This window comes from Monodelphis domestica, chromosome 5 (genome assembly GCF_027887165.1).
Source record: "Monodelphis domestica isolate mMonDom1 chromosome 5, mMonDom1.pri, whole genome shotgun sequence".
NCBI lineage: Eukaryota > Metazoa > Chordata > Mammalia > Didelphimorphia > Didelphidae > Monodelphis > Monodelphis domestica.
Window position 1 is genome coordinate 46413941 of NC_077231.1, and position 21518 is coordinate 46435458.

General features: G+C 40.4%; 1 long non-coding RNA gene across 1 annotated transcript; it reads right to left on the bottom strand.

The window, feature by feature from the left end:
- Nucleotides 1-2356: 2356 nt before the first annotated feature.
- LOC103100811 (uncharacterized) lies at nt 2357-17112 on the bottom strand. Its single transcript, XR_472338.3, has 4 exons — nt 16735-17112; nt 5886-5946; nt 3861-3932; nt 2357-3071 (listed from the first exon to the last, which is right to left on the bottom strand). It is a non-coding gene; the product is annotated as an uncharacterized LOC103100811 (long non-coding RNA).
- Nucleotides 17113-21518: the final 4406 nt, after the last annotated feature.

Consider the following 21518-nt stretch of genomic DNA (forward strand, 5'->3'; position numbering starts at 1 on the left):
CATCAGCATTTCTATATATCTCCAACCCATTTCAGTAGCAAGAATTAGAAAGAGAAATTTCAGTTAAAATCACCCTAGATAATATGAAATACTTGGGAATTATCTGCCGAGACAAACACAGGAACTATAGAACACAACTACAAAATACTCCACACAACTAAAACTAGATCTAAATAATTGAAAAAACATTGATTGCTCATGGGTGGGATGAGCTAACATAATAAAAATGACAATCCTACCCAAATTAATTTACTTATTTAGTGCCATACCCATTGAACTACCAAAAAACTTTTTTACCAAGTTATAAAAAAACCATAACAAAGTTCATTTAGAAGAACAAAAGATCAAGGATATACAGGGAAATCATGAAAAAAAAAATGCAAAGGAAGGAGGACTTGCAGTCCCAGATCTCAAACTATACTATAAAGCAGTGGTCATCAAAACAATTTGGTACTGGCTAAGAGACAGAAAGGAGGATCAGTGGAATAGACTTGAAGTAAATGACCTCAGCAAGACAGTCTATGATAAGCCCAAAGATCCCAGTTTGGGGGACCAAAACCCACTATTTGATTAAAAAAACTTCTGAGAAAATTGGAAGACAGCATGGGAGAGATTAGGTTTGGATCAACATCTCATACCCTACACCAAAATTAACTCAGAATGGGTGAAAGACTTGAACATAAAGAAGGAAACTATAAGCAAATTACGTGAACACAGAATAGCATACTTGTCAGCTCTTTGGGAAAGGAAAGACTTTAAAACTAAGCAAGAGCTAGAAAAAATCACAAAACGTAAAATCAATCATTTTGATTACATCAAATTAAAAAGGTTTTGTACAAACAAAACTAATGCATCCAAAATTACAAGGGAAGCAACAAACTGGGAAATAATCTTCATTATAAAAACATCTGACAAAGTTTTAATTACTCAAATTTACAAAGAGCTAAACCAATTGTTCAAAAAATCAAGCCATTTTCCAATTGAAAAATGGGCAAGGGACATGAATACGCAAGTTTCAGTTAAAGAAGTCAAAACTTAATAAGCACATGAAAAAGTGCTCTAAATCTCTAAATCAGAGAGATGCAAATCAAAACAACTCTGAGGTATCACCTCACACCTAGCAGATTGGCTAACATGATAGCAAAGGAAAGTATTGAATGCTGGAGGGGATGTGGCAAAGTAGGGACATTAATACATTGCTGGTGGAGTTGTGAATTCATCCAACCATTCTGGAGGGCAATTTGGAAGTATGCCCAAAGGGTGATAAAAAACTGTCTGCCCTTTGATCCAGCCATAGCACTGCTGGGTTTGTACCCCAAAGAGATAATAAGGAAAAAGACATGTATAAGAATATTCATAGCTGCACTCTTTGTGGTAGGAAAAATTTAGAAAATGAGGGGATGCCTTTTGATTGGGGAATGGCTGAACAAATTGTGGTGTATGTTTGTGATGGAATACTATTATGCTCAAAGGAATAATAAAGTGGAGGAATTCCATGGAGACTGGAACAACCTCCAGGAATTGATGCAGAGTGAGAGGAGCAGAATCAGGAGAACATTGTACACAGAGACTGATACTCTGTGGTACAATCAAATGTAATGGATTTCTCCATTAGTGACAATGCAGTGATCCTGAACAACTTGGAGGAATCAATGAGAAACCACTAAACATATTCAGAGGAAACACTGTGGGAGTAGAAACACTAAGAAAACAACTGCTTGATTACATGGGTCAAGGGGATATAATTGGGGATGTAGACCCTAAATGAACATCCTAGTGCAAACATCAACAACATGGAAATAGGTTCTGATCAAGGACACATGTAATACCCAGTGGAAGTGTGCATCTGTTACAGGAAATTGTGGTGGAGGTGAGGGAGGGAAATAAAGTATTGTAACCAAGAAAAAAAATTAATTAAAAAAAACTAGTGAAAATGGGCAATATAGAAAAAACATCCATTTTACAGATAAACTGAAACCCTGAAGATGTAATTTGCCAGACTAGTAGATGTCCTAGTGGTCTTCTTGGAGTATGAAAGACAACAGCCAGCCAGTTAGCAGAGGCAGGATTTGAACGAGGATCCTCTGGGCTCTGGTGGTCTCACAGGCAAGCCAGCGAACTGGTTGGACTGGCATAATGACATGAATGGAGAAGACGGGACCAAATTTGAGAAACATTTAGAGGGAAGAATCAGAAAGACTAGTTGGTCAGACAAAGGATCAAGGATCCCAGAGAGGAGTGAGAAATTCTTGGGTTTGTTGTCTGAATCAAACACACCACCCCACACCACTCCCTAGTGTGGACCTGAACCAGATTCAGATGCCATTGGGAGATAATTCACCAAATAAAATAAAAATACAATAAAACATGGGTAATATTTATAGATGATCGAGTAGAGGTAAGGTGCCTTGCTGGGGGGAGGGGGGACTAGCTTCAAATCCTCCGGACCTGAACATTTCTTCCAACCAGTTGGAGATGATCTCTAGAACCACTGTAGATACTGAATGGGCAGTTACTGGGGATGGGAGGAAAAGTAAAGGAGAGGACTCAGTCTGTGGAAGGGAAAGTACAAAGAAGCAGCCCTTGTGGGGGGCAGAGGTCACTGCTCTGGGAGGTGCCGGGGGTCTCCCTCCTGCGGTGAGGGGCTTCTCACTCAGGATGGAGCAGAGCGGATAGGGGATAAGGAGAGAGCCGCTCTGGAGTCCCAAAGCCCGGTGCGGATGCGAACGCCTTCCCTGGGCATCATCTCCGTGCCTAGGGGCTGAGAGAATGCCGTGCACAGGGATGCGGGATGGTGGGGCTGGCGTGACTCCCCGATGGTAGTAGAGTCCCCTCCAGACTCCTTGGTGAGCATCCAGCCTACCTCTCCAGACCTTTCACGGTGTCTGAGCAATCTTGCCACCTCAGGGGGCTCCGACGAAACGTGGAACCCCCTTTTACAGGAACGTTGAACAAAGGTCCCCATTCAGTCTTTGATGGAGGCTCATTGGTGGAGACCTTCTAAAGAGTCCAGCCTGGCAAGGTCTTTCTGGATCCTGATGTGTGTTCACTGCCTCTTCCTGCTGTGTCATCTACAGATTAAATCATTTTGTCAAATGCACTTTCATCCAAGTCATTGATTAGGGGGAAAAAAAAAAAGACAAGCCACCCAGGACTCCGGAAAGGTCCCTGTGGGGGATAGAGTGCTGGCCTGGAGTAGGAAGAATCTGGATTCGAATTTGACCTCAAACACTTCCTAGCCGTGTGACTCTGGGCAAGTCACTTAACCCCTTTTGCCTAGTCCTTCCCCTCCTGTCCTAGAGTTGTTACTAGGTCAAAAAATAAAGGTTAAAAATTTTCATTAAAAAAAAATACCTTTACCTTCCACTTTAGAATCAATACACTATTAGTTTCAAGGCAGAAGAGTGGGAAAGGCCAGGCAATGGGGGTTAAGTGATTTGCCCAAGGTCACACAGCTAGGAAATATATTGAACCCAGGACTTCCCATCTCTGTGCCTGGCTCTTCATCCACTGAGCCACCTAGCTCCCCCCTCCCCCCCAAAGACTCCATTTTAAGACAATATTGAGCTGTTAATAACTAGTCTGGGTCTGGCTTAAGAGTAGTTATTCCTATTCTCCATGAGTATAGTTAATAGTTAAGATTTACATAGCACTTGTGTGCTAAGCAATTTACAGTCATCTCACCTGTACTGAAGGGGAACCTGAAGCAGAGAGGTTAAGTGCCTTGCCTAGGGTTATACTCAGTGTCTTGAGGAAGGATTTGAATGCAAGTCTTCCTGATTCTAAGCCTAGCGGTCTATCTGATGAGCCATTTTAGCTGCCTATAATTTAACAAGACAATAACAAAATTGCTGCTTTACTTGTTTTGTGCCCTCTTCTGTATTGTTTTGTTTTGTTCTAGTGGTTGCTTCTTTCATCCCTTCTTCAAATTCCTATAAATTAAAACATGTTAAGGATTTTATTGGTATATGTATTTTTCTTTTAAAAAATAAATTATTTTTAACATTAAAACCTTTGAGTTCTGAATTCTCTTCCCCTTCCCCAACCACTGAAAACAGCTTTCTTGTGAGGGTCACTCCATCCTTGAACACAAACCTATCAAACCTTAATTTTAACTTACTATCTAGAAAGGCAGAGACCTTTTTCATCCTTTTTATTTATTGTTTATTCCTTATTCATTTATTTCTTGGCCATTTTCAATCTCTAGCAACTGTTCACTTCCCAAACCCATCTTTCCCTTCCAGTGCCCCTGCCTTCAATTGGCAAGTAGGGATGGACATGCCATTGGCTTCATTTTCTTGCCCAGGCCCCTAACCCATAACAATTCTTTCTGGGGCTCTTTCAGCATAATTATCTCTGCGTGAGCACCAGTGCAGTTATTAGATGGGACAAATCTTGAGAAGGTGTCACATCTTGTTTACATGCCCCAAAAGAAACCTTTTTATTAGTTAACATCTGGTAGATAAATAGATTTTTAGTATTCCTGCAGAGTCATCAGCAGCCTCTACTTTTTTCCTATTCTTCCTCTGACACTGGATTATCCCTTTTCTGATGGCATCTGTATGGATCTAGCTATTCCTTGGAGCACAACTAGCCCTAGAAGCCTCCAGGAGACCCTTCTTCCCATTCCTTAACTCCAGTTAGTTCCCATAGTTCACCATACTCCCTTCCTTCCTTCCTTCCTTCCTTCCTTCCTTCCTTCCTTCCTTCCTTCCTTCCTTCCTTCCTTCCTTCCTTCCTTCCTTCCTTCCTTCCTTCCTTCCTTCCTTCCTTCCTTCCTTCCTTCCTTCCTTCCTTCCTTCCTTCCTTCCTTTCCTTCCTTTCCTTCCTCCCTTCCTTCCTCCCTCCCTCCCTCCCTCCCTCCCTCCCTCCCTCCCTCCCTCCCTCCCTCCCTCCCTCCCTCCCTCCCTCCCTTCCTTCCTTCCTTCCTTCCTTCCTTCCTTCCTTCCTTCCTTCCTTCCTTCCTTCCTTCCTTCCTTCCTTCCTTCCTTCCTTCCTTCCTTCCTTCCTTCCTTCCTTCCTTCCTTCCTTCCTTCCTTCCTTCCTTCCTTCCTTCTTTCCTTTTGGCACATTCTACATTTAAATGGCTTGACACAGATCATGGGATGCCCTCTGCCTTTCCACATTCTTTATCTTTCTTTTGGTCTTCATTCCCTCCTATCCCTCCCCCATCCCATTTCGAAATATTCCTCTTGACACAGTTTCAGCCAAATTGAACAACTACAATGGTAGCTCCTTGAGAAGATTGTTTTTGCCTTTCTTTGTCTATCTCTAGCACCTGGCACAGTGCCTAGCACACTGCAAATACTTAATAAAGGTTGAATGAGTACTAGAACTTCCACTTCTGGAGCCCTTGAGTCCCCCAAATTAGACAGTTTTCTAACTAAAAGTTCCTGCTGAGATTTGATTTGATGTTTAGAGAGGGGACCTTCGAAATCCTGAGTACAATTATCTCATCTAACAGATGGGAAAAGAACTTCAGTGGTTCAGTGACTTGCCCAAAGTCTTTCAGGTCATTGTCTCTCCCTCTCAAGTGCCCTTATGGCATTTAATCTAGATTTCTGGCCTCTGTTATCTTCTGGGCATTTGGATCGCTCAGCGGATAGAGCACCAAACCTGGAGACAGGAACACTCATCTTCCTGAGTTCAAATATGGCTTCAGACACTAGCGATACGACCCTGGGCAAATCACTCCACCCACTTTGCCTCAGTTTCCTCATCTGTAAAAGGAGCTAGAAAAGGAAATGATAAACCACTTCAGTGTCTTTGCCAAGAAAACCCCTAATGAGGTCATGCAGACTCAGACATGACTGAAAAGATTGAAGAACACTATCTTCTCCCTTAAACCACGCTTAGGTAAATGTCATAGCCCAGTCCTGTCTCACCTTGTTAGATAATTAAGTCCTTGAGGTCAGGGTCGACATCTTGTTCCCAGTTCTTTGTACACTGTAGGACAAAAAAAACTCCTGATAATATATAATACCACTTTTGTTAAAAATACTAGAAAGTATAGGAATAAATGAGTAATACAATAGTTCTTTTTCATCTAAATCCAAAGCCTAGCATTCTGTGAAATGGAGGACTATGAGCCCTTTCCATAAGCAGAACTAGAAGCAAGAAAGTCCTTTGTCACTGCTGTTGTTTGATATAGTTCTAGAAAATCAGCTTTTGAAACAAAAATAAATTGAGAAATAAGCATAGACAAAGAGGAAACAAAATGATTGTTTTCTGCAGATGATTCGATGATCTGTGCTTAGAGAACCCTGGGATTCAATTAAATAAATGGACAATTTTCCTAAATTAAATGTAAAATATTTTGCATAAAGAAAATCAATTCAGCTAATATTAGAAGGGAAATGAGTTAACTGACAACAAAAAACTGCGGCAATATTTTCTAACATCTAAGATAAATAGGGAACTGAACAATAATCATTTCCCAAAAGATAAAAGTATATCAATAGGTTTCTCAAAAGAAAAAAAAGTTAACAACCATATGAAAAAAAAATCACTAGAAATAAAAAAGTCCCAAATTATTAAAAATTTTAAAAGGTAAGTTAAAATATCCCTAACTACTTTCTACCCATCAGACTGGCAAAGATTACAAAAAGGGGAAAAGACAATTAAAAAAAAAACCCTTTACCTTCTCTCTTATAATCAACACTGTGTATTAGTTCCAAGGCAGTAGAGCAGTAGGGGCTAGGCAATGGGGGTGAAGTGACTTGTCCAGGATCACACAGCTAGGAAGTCTCTGAGATCAGATTTGAATTCAGTACCTCCTGTCTTGGGACTTGGCTCTCAATCCACTGAGCCACCTAGTTGCTCCTAAAAATGACACTTGTTGAAAGGGATGAGGGAAGAGGTGATGAGAGCATTGAAAATTCCATCAACGATTCTAGAAAATTATTTGGAACATATCTCAAAAGTCACTAACCCATCCATGCCTTTTGGCCAGATGATGCCACTGCTAAGCAGACTATCTAGGAGTAAAAGAAAAAAGCAAATAATCATATTCACTGGGGCAAATACTGAAGCTGAAGTGTACATACTTTGGCCCCATCACAAGAAGATAGGCTCAGTGCAGAAGATCCTGGTATCAAGAGAGACTGAAGGCAGAAGGAGAAGGCGATGGCAGATGCTGAGATGGACAGATGGTGTCATGGAAACAATGAACATGAACTTGGACAGACTTTGAAAGCTGGTGGAGGACAGAAGGGGGCTCCATGGAGTCACCAAGAGTGAATGACTTAACAACAATAATGTTTATCTATTCACACAAAAACAGGCACAACATTTCTTTTATGAAAGAACTGGATGCTAAGCAGATCCCCTAATCGATGGAACAAATGATTGCACATGAATATAACGAAATATCATTGCACCATGACAAATGACTAAAGTGATAAAGTCAGAGAGACCTAGAAATGCTTGTATAAACTAATATAGTGCGAAACGAATAGAACTAAAATAACCAGGGCAGTGTAAGCCAAAACAACTTTGAAAGAATTAAGAGCTTGACACATGTTATGATGAACCAAGAATCTAGGGAGGACCAATGATGATGTATGTTTCCTACCCCTTGACAGAAAAGTGATTAGCTAGAGGTATGGAACAATATGTGATTTTGGACTTGGACAATGTATTGATTTCTTTGCTTGACTATGTTAACTTGTAAAACAGAGGTTTTAATTTTATCTTTTTCTTTCTTTGGTTGTGACACAAGGGGTGAGAGGAATAAAAGCAATGCCAAATATTTTTAAAAAGCAAAGTATTAGTGAAGCATTAAAAAAAATAGGAGAGAGAAGGAAGGAGGCACTCAGTGGGGCTGTGGATAAAAAGCCAGGTCTAGAGACAGAGGTTTTGGGTTCGAATATGACCTTAGAAACTTCCTAGCTGTGTGACCCTGGGCAAGTCACTTAACCCCCATTGCTTAAGCCTTTACCAATCTTCTGCTATGGAACCAATACATGGTATTTGTTCTAAGATGGAAGGTAAAGGTTTAAAATTTTTTTAAAAGAAAAGGAAATACAGAGAAGCACCACAGACAAGTGGGATAGCTTTGAAATTAATTATCTGAATTTAGTATATACTTTTAAAAAACACCAAGTTTTATAATACCATCAGAAAAGGAAAAGGAAATTGATCTGAAAGGGGGTAATGTACTTTGAATTATTGGGAAGTGTTCTGTGAAAACAAAATGTATAAATGTTATTGTTAACAAAGAAATTATGTCCATTTTGTTGCAGATTGACGACTCATTAATTTAATAGCATTTTCTGATTTATAAAGGTTTTCCTCATAATAAACATGAGATTATTGGACAGTGGGACTTTTGAACTTCACTTATAGTTTCACATGAACAGTCTCTTTTCTCCTCCTTCTCCTCTTCCTCCTCCTCTTTCTCCTTCTCCTCCTTCATTTCCTCCTTCTCCTTTTTCTTCTTCCTTCTTTTGAACTTCACTTATAGTTTCACATGAAGTCTCTTTTCTCCTCCTTTTCCTCCTTCTTCTCTTCCTCTTCCTCCTCCTTTCTTCTTCCTTCTTTTGAACTTCACTTATAGTTTCACATGAAGTCTCTTTTCTCCTCCTCTTCCTCCTTCTCTTCCTCTTCCTCCTTCTCCTTTCTTCTTTTGAACTTCACTTAAAGTTTCACATGAACAGTCTCTTTCTCCTCCTTCTCCTTTTCCTCCTCCTCTTTCTCCTTCTCCTCCTCCTTCTCTTCCTCCTCCGTCTCCTCCTCCTTTCTTCTTCTTCCTTCTTTTGAACTTCACTTAGGGTTTCACATGAAGTCTCTTTTCTCCTCCTCTTCCTCCTTCTTCTCTTCCTCTTCCTCCTCCTTTTTCTTCTTCCTTCTTTTGAACTTCACTTATAGTTTCACATGAAGTCTCTTTTCTCCTCCTCTTCCTCCTTCTCTTCCTCTTCCTCCTCCTTTCTTCTTTTGAACTTCACTTAAAGTTTCACATGAACAGTCTCTTTCTCCTCCTTCTCCTCTTTCTCCTTCTCCTCCTCCTTTTCTTCCTCCTCTGTCTCCTCCTCCTTTCTTCTTCTTCCTTCTTTTGAACTTCACTTATAGTTTCACATGAAGTCTCTTTTCTCCTCCTCTTCCTCCTTCTTCTCTTCCTCTTCCTCCTTCTCCTTTTTCTTCTTCCTTCTTTTGAACTTCACTTATAGTTTCACATGAACAGTCTCTTTTCTTCTCCTCCTCCTCCTCCTCCTTCTTCCCATTTCCTTATGAGTAGACCTATTAAAACTCAACAGTCCTGACTCCTTATCATAGCAAACATTAAAAAATATAGTACTTTAAGGTTCATAAAGCGCTTCATATATATGTATATAGAATTCATTTCTCATAGCAACCCTGTGAAGTAGGCTGGATTTGAATTTAGGTCTCCCTGACTCCAAGTCCAGCATGATATCCAGGACGTCATTTCCCTGCTTTACAGCAGCGTTCTGAGCTCGGTATTTGATAAAAAATGAGTTTCCCTCGCTACTTCCCTTGAAACGTAGCCTCAGCCCCTCCTCTGTCTTTCACTTCACTGTGGCTGAAGCATCTGGGGGCAGAATTGTAAATATCCTGGTTTTGAATGAGGTACAAGATAAGACTGCATTTATTGCCTGTCTATATACTTGCATGTGTCACCAAGGCCAAAGGTCCATAAAACAAAGAAGAAATGCAGCCCGGGACGATTCTGCATGCGGAGGGGAAGATGGATTGACTCCTGCTTCCTTCCCCAATCTGGTAACTGGCTCTGTACCAGGAACGTACAACGTAGGCTGGTCCTTTTAGGAGGACGAGTGGAGGTCCTGAGTGAGTATCTCCACCTGGACTGGCTCTTCACCTCTTTAGCACAACATGAGCCTTTTTCGAGTTTGTTGGTAGAACTCTAACCATTAGAGGACGACAGTCCCTATTTCCTGGCGTTGGGCAACGTTCCATCCGAGCGGGACCCGGGTCTTCATCATGGATGTGGTGGGCGAGAATGAAGCCCTGCAGCAATTCTTTGAAGGTAAGAAAGAGCCCAGTTTCCAGCAGGGCAGGGTAGGTTCTGGAAGATGACTAAGCACGATTCCCCTCCCCCATCTATGCAGACACGGCCTCCATTTTTACATATATATTATATGTGAGATGCACGAGAATGTACACTTGGGAACATATTGTATGTATAATAATATATACATGTATGTTACATATTTAAATTATCTATTACATACATATGTGATATTATTTGGCTATAGGTATATTGAATATAAGTGTATAACTTAATGATATACCTAAAGCTGAAACATGTCATACACATATATGTAGACTCTATGTTGTAAATATATGTATATTATATATTCACATCTATTGTATATTCACTGTACTCACAATTGTTGGTAGAGAATCATTCCCAGAAGCAGGAAGAACTGGATTCAAATCCTGATTCTGAGTTCCAACCTTCTGTTTCTCCACCCCCAAGTCCCTTAAGCTCTTAGTACTCTTTATTTTTTTTTTAAACCCTTACCTTCCATCTTGGAGTCAATACTGTGTATTGGCTCCAAGGCAGAAGAGTGGTAAGGGCTAGGCAATGGGGGTCAAGTGACTTGCCCAGGGTCACACAGCTCTTAGTACTCTTTAAAAGAGCTTAACCTCAGGTCCACAAACTTGTTCTCCAAACTTTTGGTAACTGATTTCCTTGGTAATCCCAGCCATTGGCATTTCCTGCATTTAAAATCATCGTTCTGAGAAAGGATGGAGACTGCCCAGGGGCCTGACACTTGAAGAAGTCCAGCCCTTTCTCTAAGAGAGACGTTGGGGAGCAACTGTTGAGCTAGGAATCAAAATAAAGGGAAAGTCCTCACTGGCAGCTCTCAACGCTTTTGAACCCCTGATGCAGACCCCAAATCAAGGCCGGCATTCGCTTGGGATGGGTAGACAGCCACGCAATTTGCTGACTTTGGCTCATTCTGTTTTTCTCAACAAAAAAGAACACTTCGGAGTTCATATATAAAATCCCTGAGTAGATATGAAAAGAAACAGCCTTCAAAATATGGTACCACATTCCCCTGCCTCCTTTTATGTAACAGCGATTTCATCACACGGTGACGGAAACTCCTAATGTGGATAGTCACCCAGTCAGCATGTATCACAAGTGGGACCCACACCAGAGTCTTCTCCATTCCGAGGCAGGCTTTGCATTTCTCTCTGCCTCTGTCTCTATTTGTCTTCCCCACTTTCCCTCCCTTCCTCCTTCACTCTCTCCCTCTCTCCCTTCCCCTCTCGGTTTCCTTCTGTCTGTCTCTGCTCTGAATATCTTCCCTTGTCCTGTCTCTCTCTTCTGTCTCTGTCTCTGTCTCTGTCTCCTTCCCTCTCTGTCTCTGCCTCTGTTTCTCTGTCTGTCTCTCCTCTCTGTCTCTGTTTCTATCTCTGTCTCTCTGTCTCTGTTTCTATCTCTGTCTCTCTGTCTCTGTCTGTCTGTCTCTGTCTCTGTCTCTCTCTTTCTCCCTCCCTTCCTTCACCCCTCTCTTCTCTCTCTCTCCCTCCATTCCTCCCTCTCTCTTTCTATCTCTCTTTCTCCTCTCTAGCTCAGCTATCTCTCTCTCTCTCTTCTCTCTCTCTCCCTCCATTCCTCCCTCTCTCTTTCTCTCTTTCTCCTCTCTAGCTCAGCTCTCTCTCTCTCTCTCTCTCTCTCTCTCTCTCTCTCTCTCTCTCTCTCTCTCTCTCTCTCTCTCTCTCTCATTAAAAAAAAGTCACACCAATAAAAGAAAAAAAAATTAGGAGTAGCTCTTCTACCTGTTTTTCCTCGTCTTAGTTCTAAAAAATGCCCAAAGTAGCTTGTGAGCTCCTGAAGGGCAGAGGCTGCCTTTTGCCTCCCTTTTTGTACCTCTAGTGTTTGGCACAGTGCCTGGTGCTTAATGCATGCTGCTTGTTCATGGCTATTGGTGAAAACTTGGGAGCCTGGGAGGTTCAAGGCTTTCATGCTGCTATGAATGGTTTAAAAAGAGGGACAGCACTTCTCTATCTAAATCAGATGATTTGTTCAAGTAGTTTGTCCACTCCCAAGTGCCAGAGAAAATGTTGGCTAGACTCTGTTACCGTCCTGATTCTCCAAGGTGCTTCTGTGAATGTCCATAAGGATGCCTTATCCTAGCAGGCCATTGGCCCAAAGCTCCCTATACTGGTTTTGCTCTCCTCAGATTGGGGATCCTAGATTTGGAGTTGGAAGGGATCTTAAAGGCTACTGAACCCAAACCTTCCATTTAGAAATGAGAAAATGGAGTCTAAGAGAAGTTAAGTGATTTGCTCAGGGCCACCCAGCTAGACAGTGTCTGAGGCAGGATTTGAACTCAAGTCTTCCTGACTCCAAGTCCAGCACTTTTTTTCAGTAGACCAACAGGGTAATATCAATGTGTTGTGTTGGAAGTGTCTCTTTTCCCTGTAGTTTTTTTAAATTACTAATGAGCTGATGTTGACATTGAAAAACAAACTTCCTTGTGATTCTTCTTCTCACTCTTTCTTAGTTTTTATTTCATTTATTTCCACCATGGCTTAATGTTCTTGCCATGTTGAAGAAAAGCAATTTGAATTGGGATCAGGGAGCCGGAGATTCTGGTGAGACTCCCAGAAGAATCTCTTTACATGAACAGTGAGCCATATGCAGCTGCTCTCGCTGCCTGCAGTTTCAGGGGTCACCCTAGGGATCAAAGCGATGGGCTGATCTTCGCACTCACCACATCACATAGTCAGGGCCCAGGTCTAACCAGGTAACTGGATTTTCTTTCACCTTCTATGTCCTTCCCACTCAAAACAGTTATGACATGCAAATGAAACCAAAGCATTCTGGAATGTTTGCTATGGCTTTTCTTTAGGCAGGATGGGAATGAATAAATTAGACTCTTGATTAACTTCCTTCTCATCTCTCTTTGTTACAAGTTTTGTTGATGTGTTTTGTTTTATGCCACAAACATTTACAGAGTATTTCTTCTCTGTGAGAGGCCTCTTGTAACAAAGTAAAAGAAAGGCAAGTACAATACAGTGACCTCATCTGAAATGTAGGCAACATTTCACATCTTTCATATTTTAAAAAAGTAACAGAAATTTATTTTCTCTCTCTCTAACCACCTGTAAAAAGAGGACAAAATTCCTCACAACAAATATGAAAAGCCAAGCAAAAATAAGAAGTCCCTTCATGACGATATACTATATTCTCTCTGTCTCTGGCTCTCTTTCTGTCTATCTCTGTCTGTCTCTGGCTCTCTAAATTTATCATCTCTCCTTCAGGAGGTGGGTAGTGGGATTAATCACTGGTCTTGGGGGCAGCTGGGTAACTTAGTGGATTGAGAACCAGGCCTAGAAAGGGGAGGTCCTCGATTCAAAGCTGACCTCAGACTCTTCCTAACTGTGTGACCCTGGACAAGTCACTTAACCCTCATTGCCTAGCCCTTACCACATGTCTGCCTTAGAACCAATACATAGTATTAATTCTAAGGTGGAAGGTAAGAGTTTAAAAAAATCATTAGTCTTCTGGGATCAGAGATGGTCAGTATATTGATTATAGTTCTTATATTTTCAAACTTATTTGTTTTTATGGTGTTATTATATAAACTTGTCTCCTGGTTCTGCTCATTTTATTCTTCATCAGTTCATAAAAGTCTTCAAAATTATTCATTTTTATGATATTGTCATTATCCATGTATCATTGTTCAAAACCTATTTCCCTGTTATTCCTATTTGCAGTAAAGTGATCTTTTAACACCTTTTAACATAGGATGATCATATGTTTTTCTTCTGTGTTTCTGCTCCCACAGTACTTTCTCTGGATGGGGATAGTGTTCTTTCTCATATGTTTAGAAGAATTCTAATTGCACAGATTTGTTTATCAAAGTGTTAAGACGTCTGGCTTTCTGAGTAAAGTAGGTGGTAAATGGTGACTTCACGTATTAAGCTACCAGACTTTGTTAATGCTCATTTTTCTTGTAGTAGTTTGAAATGCCTCCTGTCCATGACTGTGGAAGTATTTCATTAATCCTTTTGGGGGTTGATTTCACTCTCCAAATGAAATTGGTTTTGTTGATTTGTTTGTTTGAGTTTGAGTTTTAAGCACTAGATATTTTCAAGATGCCAAATGAAAAAAGTTGTTTGGGACAAAGCTTTTATCTGGAAAAAAAATCAGAGCTACTGTGGATGCAAAGTAAGAGTAAAGTGCATTGGAGCAAACCAGCATAGCCTGGAAAGAGGTCAACTTTTGGGAAGCCAGTGACCATGGTAGGTGTTCTGCATCTACCCAGCCTTTAAATGCTAGGCTGACAGAGGAATCGCAGAGCAGATTTGGTGTTCTATCACAAAGTAGACACCTGCCTGGTACCAAGATTAGCCCTGCCTTGAGGTCCTATTCCTCCGTTCCAGGGATTGCAAAGATTTCTCAGTGGAATAGAGGACAGGGACAGTGCCTATTGCCTTAAAGCATCACTTTGAACATTTGGGTAACTTCCTTTTTGCATAGAGCTGTTTCCTAGCAACTTATTTTGAAGATTTCGCTTAGAGAATTTAGCTGGAAGCAGTTAAAAACCAGGGGGCCTTGCATGAGGCATTGCCTACCAAAAAAAAAAAAAGACTGACTTGTAGCCACCACAATCCCCTTGTCTCTCATGCTTTCTATCCCAGGGCTTAGTAATTTAATTGGACTTTAATGTTTGTCATTACAAGAACAGTGTTTTCTTGGTATACGTTCTGTACTTCAGACCTCCAAAGGTCTTTGCTGTCTCTAAGGAGTTTTGAAATTAAGCCTTCCACCACAGCCTATTCTTAAGTTCTGCTGAGAGAGAGACTCCTTAGCCTTCTTCGGGAATGTATGCTGTAGTCTTCCAATGCCTGTATTTCAGAGTCTTGTGCCGATGTAGATAACAAGAGAAGTATCCTCAGTAAGCCGTTCAGTCATGTCTGACTTTTCATGACCCCATGCCAATGCGACCCATGGATTTCCTTGGCAAAGATACTAGAGTGGTTTGCAATTTCCTTCTCCAGTGGATTACCCAAGATCACACAGCTAGCAAGTATCTGAGTCTGGATTTGAACTCAGGTCTTCTTGACTCCAGGTCGGACATTCTACCTGCTGAGCCGCCTGTTATCAGTAAGACCATCCTTTACCTTTATTAGCTGGGTGACCATGTGTAAATTACTTAATATCTCTGAACCTTAGTTCCTTAATTATTAATGTGAATGATAGATCCTATAGCTCCTCCTCCTGGAGTTGTGTGGACATCAAAGAAGATGACAATATACATTATATCCCCAAAGATTTGACAAGTTAAAATCAATTTAAGCTATTTGGGATACCATGCAGATAAAGGATTTTTGCAAATTTAGGGTATTTCAGTGTGAGTCATTGTTATTGTGTCTTGGGAAGTTTTAGGCTGTGGGCATGATTTTATTCTGTTCTCCAAATTTGAAAAAAGATGGTTTCTTTTCTGGTTCCTGCTGGTGGGCCAAGGCAAAAGCAATGGCCTTGTGCTTTATTCTCTTTTGTGCTAAGGATTTTAAGATTAAAGATTCAAGGTTCAAAGGGACTTGTCCAGCAATCTAGCTCAACCCTCCCATTTTACATTGGAATTAAGTGACTTATCCAAGGTTTCACAGCTAGCTACATCACAGTGGGACTTGAACTCGGGATTCCCAGGGAAATCAAAGGACCAAGGATGGATCCAGATAGCCATATCTAGACAGGAAGAAGGGCAGGAAAGGTTAGGGAATAAGTATTTATTAAGCACCTACTACATGCCAAGAACCATGCTAAGCACTTTACAATATCTCATTCAATCCTTAAGTGGTGATATTATTATCCCCATTATGCAGTTGAAGAAGCTGAGGTTAAGTGATTTGCCCAAGGTCACATGGCTAGTGTCTGAGGCTAGATGTGAACTCAGATCTTCCTGAGCACAACAGGAAATAATACACATTCTTCATCTTGTGTCCCTCTTGGAAACCTAAATAAAGACCAAAATCCCTTTAGCACCAAGATGGGGAATTGTCTTTTTTGTTTTTTTTTTACTTCTAGATATTAGTAATAAGAAGCCAATCAGCAAAAAAGTTTTATTAAACTGAAGAAGTAACCATACTGAAATGACGGATGAAATACACCCTTCTTCTTAGAAGCAACTGGTGCTGCAATGGAAAGAGTGTTGGGTCTGGAATCAGGTAGACCCATCTTTGTGAATTCAAATCTGATCTCAAATACTTCCTAGCCGTGTGACCCTGGACAAGTCACTATCTGCCTCAGTTTCCTCAACTATGAAAAGGAGATAATAATAGTAGCTCTCTTTCAGGGATTTTACAAATATAGAAATATTATAAAAATGCTTCATGCAGTGCCTGGCATATGGTGGGCACTCTATTAATGTTAATTCTCCTCCCTTCTTCTTTTCTTCCCAAAGAGAGACGGAAGATGTGGAATGTTGCATTGTTAGTTGGTTTTACTTAAATGTTTTTCTTTGTTACAAGGGAGGGTCCAATGGCAGAAAGGGCTGGCATATATTGGGAAGTGATTATGAAATTTTAAAAAAGGAGTAAGCACACAGATGGAATTTACTTCCAAATCTAGCAGATAGACAGTGGAGACCATCTTCGATAAGCCAAGTCAAAATTTCTGGGATTCTTCCAAGTGTGACATCCAGAGTTGAACCTCAAAGAAGGAAGCTGGACAATGGATCTTGCTGGGGGTCATCCCATGGAGTGTGGCTAGTCAGGGGTCTATATACTGACCTTTTGTGGCAAGCCATATGTGCTCCCTGGTCCTTTGGTTTGGGGTGCTACAGCCCTCCTTTACTGCTGCCTTTCATGGTAGAAAGATATTGAAGGTGATGAGCTACCATCTGGGAAAGAGCAACGCTGCCTCTCTTCCTGTCTTTTGAACACCTTAATGGGGGCTCCATGGGCTCTCCCTTCAGTTGGGTGAAGGAGTTTCTCTTCCATTCTGCTCCCTAGCAGTGTCTATGGTGCTTGAGCTGGAAGTGAGAACATGTGACCCAGAGTCTGGACCTCAAGCCCTTGGCTGCCTCTTCTGTTTTGTGTTACTTTGCCTGAGCACAGAGGGCCAAAGGTCAATCCTAAGATGGCTATTTTGAGCTTTGCCAACTGCCTTGGAAGCTTGCCAGTTGGAGAGTTCCAGAATTGGGTGATGATGGGAGGTCATTTCTGCAATTGTGGTGCTTTTCTGAGATAAATACCACCTCTAGGAAGACAGTAGAGCCGAAAGGCTAAAGCCCAAGCTATGTGCTAGGCTTGTAAGGCAGCAAGGTGGTACAGTGGATAGAGTGCTGGGCTTGAAGTCAGGAAGACCTATCTTTTTGGGTTCAAATTCAGCCTCAGATACTTACTAGCTGTATGATCCTGGGCAAGTCACTTAACCCTTTTTTCCCTTGGTTTCCTCATCTGTAAAATGAGCTGGAGAAGGAAATGACAAACCACTACAGTATTTCTGCCAAGAAAACCCAAATGGGGTCATGAAGAGCAGGATATGACTGGAATGACTCAACAACAACAAAAATTACTGTCTAACTATAGCCTTGCATAGTGTTCGTTTTCTAGAAGGAACCCTATTAATCCCCTTTATGAGAGACCTGAGATGTGAGCTAAACATAATCTTTTTTTTTTTTAACCCTTACCTTCCGTCTTGGAGTCAATACTGTGTATTGGCTCCAAGGCAGAAGAGTGGTAAGGGCTAGGCAATGGGGGTCAAGTGACTTGCCCAGGGTCACACAGCTGGGAAGTATCTGAGGCCAGATTTGAACCTAAGACCTCCCATCTCTAGGTCTGGCTCTCAATCCACTGAGCTACACAGCTGCCCCCACCAAACCTAATCTTGATTTAAGATACTCAGTGGGGATAGTGAGGAGCATCATGTATGGGGAGATAAGCTTGACACCCTTTCTTAGAGGTCAAGCCCTTCCTAGACTAAGTCCAGGTCCACTTGAACCCAGAGCCAAGGTCCTTTGTGGGAGCAGCATGTCTCTGGTCTCCAGGGGATGTTGTGGATCTGTAAAAGAGATCAAGTATTTACAAGCCCAGCAGAAGCCCCAAACTCTGCCTTTTCCTTATTTTAAAACAAGAAGAATGCAGGAAGCATCCCTGTTTGTGTGCACTTTTCAAAGACGGCACTTCTCCCTCTCAGCAGCTGTAACTTGACTTTTACAAGTTGACATTAATTTCAGAACCTTTATAATCATAAAATCAATTTATAGCCTGTAGTCGCTAAGCAACAAAGGTCAAAGTACTGGATCTTTACCTTCTTGACCAAAAAAATAAATAAATAAAGCTTGGTTTCTCCATTCTGATCTCTAAGGAATCCGTTTCTAGAAAAGTCAGAGGGGAAAGCTTAACTCCAGAGCCCCCTGGCTTATTAGACAGTCTTTGTTTGAGGAGGCTAAATCGAAGCTGGAAGGAATAGACTTGTGGAGGTAATCCTATGACCGCACCATTCTAGAGTACTTTGGCCGCATTATTCAATATATCTGCCAGAAGTTTTGAACTCAAAAAGGCAGAAATAAACTTCTGGGATTGTGTGTGTGTGTGTGTGTGTGTGACTATAATAATTTGTATTCTACAACTTCTTCTTATTTTTTTATCTCGTGTTTTTTCCTCAATTGTGTGTAAATGTTTTTAACATTCATTTTAAAAAATTTTGAGATTCATATTCTTTCCCTTTCTCCCTCCTCTAACCCCTTTGTGAGAAGGTAAGTAATTGAATATAGATTATATGTGTACAATCATACAAATCATATTTCCATTAATATGGAAAAATAGCCAGGTTGCAAAAGAAAACATAGACCAAAAAAAAAGATAAAGAAAGAAAATTTAAAAAATATGCTTTCCTATGTTACTCTGGGCAAGTCACTTAGGCCAGTTTGCCTCAGTTTCCTCACCTATAAAATCAGCTGGAGAAGGAAAGACAAACCACTTTAATATCAATGCCAATAAAACGTCCAGTGGGTCAGGAAGGGTCATAAATGACTGAACAATGAATAATAAAGATCTTTAAAACTTAAAAATAAATAAATAAAATTTAAAAATGTGCTTTCATCTTAATTCAGGTTCCATCAGTTCCTTTTGTCGAAAGTGAATAGCGTTTTTCATCATAAGGCTTTAGGAATTGTCTTGGATCACAGTACTGCTAAAAAAGCTTAGTCGTTCACAGCTGATTGTCGTCTATTATTGCTGTTACTGGCTACAGCCTTCTTCTGCTCACTTTATTTTGCAATAGTTCATGCAAGTTTTTCTAGGGTTTTCTGAGAGCATCCTGCTCACCATTTCTTATTAGTACAATCATAATCTATTACAATCTTATACCACCACAACATGGTCAGCTCTTCCTCACTTAATGACAATCCCTTCAATTTCCAATTCTTTGCCACCACAAAAGGAACCCCTATAAATATTTTATACATATAGTTCCTTTTCCTTTTCCTCTGAAGATTTTGAGATCTAGACCTAGTAGTGGTATTGTTGGGTCAAAGGGTATATATATATATATATATATATATATATATATATATATATATATATATATCCTTTTGAGCATAGTTCCAAATTATCCTCCAGAAAGGTCGGATCAATTCACAACTCCATAAGCAGCGCATTAATGTCCCAATTTTTCCTCATCTCTCCAACATTTATCATTTTCCTTTGCTGTCACATTAGCCAATCTTATAGGTGTGAGGTGGCACCTCAGAATTGTTTTAATTTACATTTCTCAAATCAAGAGCGATTTAGAGCATTTTTATTTGACCAGTGATAACTTTGATTTCTTTTTCTGAAAACTGCCTGTTTATATCTGTGCGAAGAAAATAATTTTCCCTCTAACATATCCCTTGACTTTTTAAAAAAATTAATTAATTTTTATTTATTTAAAAATTTTTTTATTTGGTCATTCCCAAACATTATTCATTGGAAACAAAGATCACTTTCTTTTCTTCCCTCCCCCCGCCCACCACCTCTCCCATAGCCAAGGCGCAATTACACTGGGTATCACATGTGTTCTTGATTCGAACCCATTTACATGTTGTTGGTATTTGCACTAGAGTGTTCATTTAGAGTCTCTCCTCAGTCATTTCCTCTTAGCCCCTGTAGTCAAGCAGTTGCTTTTCATCGGTATTTTTACTCCCACAGTTTATCTTCTGCTTGTGGATAGTGTTTTTTAGATCCCTGCAGATTGTTCAGGATCACTGCATTACCACTAATGGAGAAGTCCATCACCTTCGATTGTACCACAGTGTATCAGTCCCTGTGTACAATGTTTTCCTGGTTCTGCTCCTCTCACTCTGCATCACTTCCTGAGAGTTGTTCCAGTCTCCATGGAATTCCTCCACTTTATTATTCCTTTTGGCACAATAGTATTCCATCACCAATATATACCACAATTTGTTCAGCCATTCCCCAATTGATGGGCATCCCCTCGTTTTCCAATTTTTGGCCACCACAAAGAGTGCAGCTATGAATATTCTTGTACAAGTCTTTTTCCTTATTATCTCTTTGGGGTACAAACCCAGCAGTGCTATGGCTGGATCAAAGGGCAGACAGTCTTTTAGCGCCCTTTGGGCATAGTTATTGCCCTCCAGAATGGTTGGATCAATTCACAACTCTACCAGCAACGAATTAGTGTCCCAACTTTGCCACATCCCCTCCAGCATTCATTACTTTCCTTTGCTGGCATGTTGGCCAATCTGCTAGGTGTGAGGTGATACCTCAGAGTTGTTTTGGTTTGCATCTCTCTGATTATAAGAGATGTAGAACACTTTTTCATGTGCTTATTAATAGTTTTGATTTCTTTGGCTGAGAACTGCCTATTCATGTCCCTTGCCCATTTATCAATTGGATAATGGCTTGATTTTTTGTACAATTGGTTTAGCTCTTTGTAAATTTGAATAATTAAACCTTTGTCAGAGGTTTTTATGAAGATTGTTTCCCAATTTGTTGCTACCCTTCTAATTTTGGTTACATTGGTTTTGTTTGTACAAAACCTTTTTAATTTGATGTATTCCAGATTATTTATTTTACATTTTGTGACTCTTTCTAAGTCTTGCTTGGTTTTAAAATCTTTCCCTTCCCAAAGGTCTGACATGTATACTATTCTGTGTTCACCTATTTTACTTATAGTTTCCTTCTTTATGTTCAAGTCATTCACCCATTCTGAATTTATCTTGGTGTAGGGTGTGAGGTGTTGATCCAAACCTAATCTCTCCCACACTGTCTTCCAATTTTCCCAGCAGTTTTTATCAAATAATGGATTTTTGTCCCAAAAACTGGGGTCTTTGGGTTTGTCATAAACTGTCTTGCTGAGATCATTTATACCAAGTCTATTCCACTGATCCTCCTTTCTGTCTCTTAGCCAGTACCAAATTGTTTTGATAACCACTGCTTTGTAATATAGTTTGAGATCTGCGACTGCAAGTCCTTCTTCCTTTGCATTTTTTTTTCATGATTTCCCTGGATATCCTTGATCTTTTGTTCTTCCAAATGAACTTAGTTATGGTTTTTTCTAATTCAGTAAA